This window comes from Cydia pomonella, chromosome 14, assembly GCF_033807575.1.
Source record: "Cydia pomonella isolate Wapato2018A chromosome 14, ilCydPomo1, whole genome shotgun sequence".
In the NCBI taxonomy this organism is placed as follows: Eukaryota; Metazoa; Arthropoda; class Insecta; order Lepidoptera; family Tortricidae; genus Cydia; species Cydia pomonella.
Window position 1 is genome coordinate 13,963,714 of NC_084716.1, and position 6,564 is coordinate 13,970,277.

The 6,564-nt window shown below is 34.3% G+C and overlaps 1 long non-coding RNA gene across 1 annotated transcript; it reads right to left on the reverse strand.

Annotated features, from left to right (window-relative positions):
* On the reverse strand, nt 1-2,513 carry LOC133525004 (uncharacterized). Its single transcript, XR_009800506.1, has 2 exons — nt 1,174-2,513; nt 1-1,007 (listed from the first exon to the last, which is right to left on the reverse strand). It is a non-coding gene; the product is annotated as an uncharacterized LOC133525004 (long non-coding RNA).
* Nucleotides 2,514-6,564: the final 4,051 nt, after the last annotated feature.

Sequence of the window (6,564 nt, forward strand, 5' to 3'; positions counted from 1 at the left end):
AGTCGGCCATTTTGGCAACATGGGCTTCAGACTGGAATTAGTGCTTTAATGACTGGTTTAATAGAATGCAAAAATGCATTAATTGCGAGGGAGAATACTTTGAGAAACAATAAAATATAATTTAAGCATAATCCGCTCATAGTTTTATTTTATTTGGGATCATTTCGGGGTGACCCTCGTAAAGACTAGGGTTTCTGCTCGAGAATTCTCGAGAAATTTATCCTTGTCGAGGCGGGAAAAAACACTCAATGCCTCGAGAACTCGATCTCTTGTGATAAGTAAAAAAACACGCGTATAACGTGATAACGTGATGTGTCTGTAGTGTAGTTCTTTATGTTGTTTTTTTTTACATTTATTAGCTTAGCTAACCAATTTTGAACTAGTACCCTCAATTGTCAAAAGAATTCGTTTCGTTTTAGGTACAAAACTAAATTACTATTATTACAAATCATTCTGATATATTCCTATTAGCATATTATTGTTATTTATTTATTCATGAACAATATATTAATTGTTCATTACACATTGTTGTATAATAATTGTTTTAGCATAACACCACAATTTTAGCAGCTCCATTCTTACGTTAAATATGTATTTATATTATATAGTAAAACACACACCTTCGTGGCGTGGTCTTGGTCCACTAAAAAAACCACGCGTATTTATAGATCAAATGATTCTATAAACTCTTAAATGGCTTGTTGTATAGACCTATACAACGTATGTAGGTACCTATGTTTATGAGCATGATTGATACTTAGGTATTTTGTTAGTTATGTATCAAATAGTTACTTTTGTGTGTTTTCCTTGCCGTGCAAGCCTTATTTCGACTTGTTATGAATATCAGTATATTATATTTAATGGAACGATAGGTCCAATTGAATATATATTAGTTTAAACACATTTGTATATGACTATTTGTTTCCTAAATAAATAAAAATCTGTAAGTTAGTCACATCGAATTAAATTAAATGACTCGAATATCCTTGCCTAATAATATACCTTACCTCAGTGGCGTAGCGTGCCTTGGCGGGGCCCCGTATAAAAATTCGTTTGGGGGCCCTTAGGAAGGGTAAAGATTTCTCACAAAAACGCACGTTGGGGGCCCCCGTGGCCCGAGGGCCCCGTATAATTGATACGGCAGATACGGCGGTAGCTACGCCCCTGCCTTACCTATTGTGGCTTATAGGGACCGCTATGCGTTGTCAGCATTCCGCGCGGCTACGGAAGGCCCGACGCATAGCTCGCTCCTTAGTTGTCTCCCGGTCGTGATTGTGAAAATGCACGTCTTAATTAAGTACTTCCGCATTTCTTATTATATACTCCCAGTAACCCCTATATGGCTTACTTACATTTTGTTAAATACCTAAACAATACACTATAGCATATCACATCATCGGCGCGCACGCCTGCACCTAGTACCTACTCGTATTTTTGGTTGTTGTTGATTTTTTGATAATTAAGAGCAATTTATGGTAACTAAAAATTGGTGCAAAACATGGTGTTTTTTGGAACTTACAAAATTTCTCGAGAAACTCGAGAAATCCTGGTCGAGAATTCCCGTGCCTCGAGAAATAAAGAAGGTCGAGAAACCAGAAACCCTAGTAAGACGCACAAGTATTAACCAGCGCTTCTCTCTCGCTCGGTTCAATATATTTCTATTTTATAAATTGGGTATTATTTCCGCCCAAAACAGAGAAATTGTTTAACAGTTATTTCTTCTCTTTCTTATTTACTTACTTAAAGAACGGATCCGTTACCTACATAATTTTAACGATTGGTATGAGACCATAGAGATTTATCTTTTCATATAAGTACTTAAGATTCTTATGAAGATGCAGTCAAATGGATAGCAAAGCGCAACGATAGTAGACATATACCAGAGAAAAGAATATTAACAATAGCTAACAGTTCAATTAGACATTTAAATGTTGAAGTAAACAGATTTTATTTATTTTTTTAAACATCTAATACCTTTTATTATCTTTGAAGTTTTAATTTAAGTTTTATATCTAGTAAATGTGCACCATTTGAAACTGTGGTGGTTAGAGACTTCTCTGGTGGCTGGTGCTGGGCAAGCCAAAACTGAATTGATTCCAAAAAGAGAAAAAACTGTGCCAACAATAGAAGAAAAAAAGAACCTTTTCTTGGAACCATTAAGAAGGTTATCAAAATAAGTGTTGCTACTGTTAATATCAAGGAAAATTCAACAACTAATTAGACTAAGTACATCAAAAATAGTAGTTGATGTAAAGGTGCATGTGGCTGTGGAATAGTTTAAATAATTTTAACGACAGATGTATCTATAAAATAAAAAAACAGTTATTATTATAAGCAGTATTGTACTTTTTTCAATTTACAACCTAATGCTCTGTGTCAATTTCAAAACATAAAATTGAGCTTGTAAGTTTTTAAATTAAATTTGGTTAACCATAGCGTTGTTAGAGCTATCAGAGGATACCCAAATAAAGGTGGATCTAAAATCCGTTTTTAAATGCAGCACAATAAATGAGGTAAATGAGGATATTTGGCAACTAAGCTCAAAGAAACTGCTGGAATTATCTGCTCATGGGATGTTACACTTGAAATTCACACATTCCAACTTGGATACCTTTTGGTCAAAAAGAAATACCGAATTAAATTTTTAAACTTAGATAATTTTTTACAGAGGTTATTATCTCAACCCCTTGTGTAGAGGGGACCCAACTAACTACAGAGGTTCCTACGGGCAGTTGCAACACTTGCAACCCACACATTGAAAAACACTGGTGTACAATAACACAAAGGAATGACAATGGCTTATGGTCAAGAATCATTAATTAGAAAAGCTAGCATCATTTGCCAATCTTCAACATAAACAAAAATACAAATTAATTATATTTCTTTATTGACACTTTCAGTGCCAAGCGCCCCATATTCAATACAAATTGAACCCACCTACGGGGTTCTTGGAAGTGAATGTGTTAAAAAGAACCGACAGACCAAATATGCAAACATTGACCATCTTCTACACAATTTACTGAACATTTAACTTTTTTTGATCTTACATTAAGCTTCAAGAATTCAAGATACTAAAGGTATGCAAAAAATCATTCACTATATCATGTAACACCTCATTATTTTTTATTTCTCCTATTTAAACCTGAATCTATTTTGTTACAAATGTTGTAAAAATGCCCACACTATAATCTCCTTCTAATAAATACTTGAAATTCCGACTCTTCAACCATGTAGAATTGTTTTAGGGCGGGAACCCAACAAAAACCACATCCGCATAACCTCAAAAAATTATAAAATCGTGATCCCGAAATCGACAAAAAATATACATTTGACTACAAGGACACATTTTAAAAGAGCCTAACAAAGACGAATACTTGATAGATTGAACATAGGACACACGAGATTTACCAACATTTTCGCACACGACGCCAGATTTATGAAGAATAGCAATTACATTAAGTACATCGTATTTTCCTATTTTAGAAACCACCAACAAAATGAATTTGTGAATGGATAATGAAATTTAAGATTCGACAAAGACAAGAATCATCAAAGAAAATCAATTACGATTTACTACACAGCAATGTGAAATAAAACGCTACTAGATAAATAAACAAGCTAAATGCCAAAAATTGGAATGGTTGGAGGGAGATGGAGAGACTTAAAGTTGAACATAGACAAAAAAAAAAAGTTTATAATGTACGGTCATAAGTGTACTCAACAGGACCTAGGAACGATAGGACAATTTATTGCCCAATCTAAATTGACGACCGGTTTGGCCTAGTGGGTAGTGACCCTGCCTACGAAGCTGATAGTCCCGGGTTCAAATCCTGGTAAGGGCATTTATTCGTGTGATGAGCATTGATATTTGTTCCTGAGTCTGAGAAAACACTCTTTGAAAATTGTATGACGTCACAGTTTACGATTTGACACATAACTATGTACATACCAAAGAGTAAAGTAAGTATATAGGTACATACACACAACATCAAGGTCCCCGTTGTCTATTCCCAGTACAAAATTTGATACAAGATACAAGAAATTTATTGATAGGAGTCAATGTTTTACAAGTCATTATGAGGTAGGTACATATTCAACTAATACTAGTAGGTACAGGAATTTTTGGATAAATGTCACTTATTATAAAATAAAAAACATGTTTAAAGCATAATCAGTATTCAATAGGTCGCATATATCTTTCAAGTCATCATGTTATTTATAACGTAAAAAATTAAAAATGTGTTTATATTTATACACCGTGTTTTTATTGAATTCGGTTAACTTCGGGGTATTGAAGTACGTTTAAGGAAACTACATGCCATTGTTAACTTTCCAAAAAAAAAAATTTTTTTTAATTTTTTAAACATTATTTTGTCATAAAAAGTAATTATATGTTGCATATAGCGTTGTTGTTGCACGGGCATTACATTTATCTCAATCAAACAATTGAAAACTGTGACATGTCAATGTCATTTCGAACATCGATCGTCCGAGATAGTACTTACGTTTAGTAGCAAATGTATTAACCCGTACTAAACACTAATCAATAAGTGAACGGGCCCTAAGGTAAGCGTACACACTCGTAAGGGCTTTATAAGATAAAAATAAAATATTGATTATCTCCGAAATGGAGTTAATTAGAATACCGGTGTCTTTGAGAAAGTTACTACTTTAAGCCCAGGAATGCACCCTTGAAATTAACGCAAATCATTATCTATTTAAGGGTTAGTGTACGATAAAGGTGCCTATTTGTGAAGGTATAAGGTAACACCTTAAATAAAATGTCAAAGGAAAGGAAGGAACTGACTGACAGTGACTGACGCTGACAAGGTTAGGAGGTTCTTAGAGGTTAGGTTACGATATGGTCTGACTCTGACTATTTTATTTGTTCCTCATATTACTCACGTTTATTAAGTTTTTTTTCTGTGTTTAGCCTCCGAAGTTCCGATATCATAGAATGTGTTGCTAATACATTTTATTAGGATCAAATGATTTGAATAACCTAGATCAACGTTCTTGTTTCACAGTTTCAGTGTCAAGCGTTTCCCAAATCAGTTATTAAGTATACATGCTTTGCACTGGTATTAAGCGATGTTGATGTCTTTCTCTTTTGGCTTTTAAAGCCATGGAATAGTAAAAATGATCTTGCATGGTGGATATAAACAATTTAAGTCGAATTTCTTGTGGCGTTAGTTCTCTTCAGATGTCTTTATATTTGTGAGAATGGTCAGAGCAAAGGGTAGGGCGATTTACTGGTATGAACGGCAGCAGCGCTTTAATTGCAGCCATTGCCGTTCAAAATCTTTGTTTGAATGTTTCACTTGTAATTTTTTATAATTGGGAAATACTATTTGGTTTTCCATTGAGCCTAGTTGTGTGGTGTCCTTTACATTTGTTGATAGGAATTGTGATCTGGTAAACATTTTCTTCAATTCAAACAGTTTTGGTAAATGTTATTGAAATTCTGAAATAGGTTGGGATTAATCATATTTGGTGATCGGTTTTTTGGATTCGACATGGGGTGAACGACCTCAATCATTATGTTAGTATGGATATGCCCCGGGAATCCGGGCTTTGTGTTTATTTTATTACACTTTAAAACATCTAAGTAGCTGATAGACGAGTACTTACTCACCGTTCTTTTGTCTAAATCGAACAAATGAGCACAAGTGTTTACACTGACAGCTCATTTGCTGCCTCCAAAGCGGCACATTTTGTACCGTTTGGATAAAAGTTCGGCGAGTAAGTACGCGTGTCTATATATGGCAGCTAATATATGGTTACTACCGGTTAATTGTTTGAATAAATGAATTCGTTATCAAAAAGTGAATTACACTTCTTTCAACTGAGAGGTAGATTGAGAAAAACAATGTCCAATAATTAGAACTAAAATCCAGAGAAAATAATGAAATGTCAATGTCAAGATTCTGAAGTATTTTTTCCATCATGACAGATATATAAGCTAATACTTTGTGAAGGTTTTAATATATTTTGCTTTAAATAATATGTTGAGATTAGGAATAGAATAGAAGTTTTTGTCTCAACTTTTCCATGTAAGAGTAAAAAATTCCTGAGAGACATAAATTGTTTTATTTTTGTACGGTTTGTTCGGTATCGCGGGAAACTGTCGTATCTATATTAACTTTTCTACTTGATATCCCGCGAGGGAGAATCCAAATAACCGATCACTGTTGATGACTTATTTATGAACTTAACACGTTCGCTGCGGAACTAAAACTGACGTTTTTTTATATGGTGCGTTAAATGGCCGATTGGCCTGATACTCAATGTTTACGCCGCGGCGATATGGGGCTCATTGACCTAGTAAGGTATCGACTCATATAAATGACTATAATTATACAAAAATGGAAAAATGTGGACACATCCCTATCAATATCGATAGTCGACGAGTTGGTGGTTACAGTACTTGCTTCGCCCCGGGTTCCTACTATTTACTTGAGAGATATATACAAAAATACATGTAAGGCCTTGTAACCCGATGACGCACTGAATAATAGGTTTATTTTAGGAAGTATTAGTGATGGGAAATAAGTTATCGACATA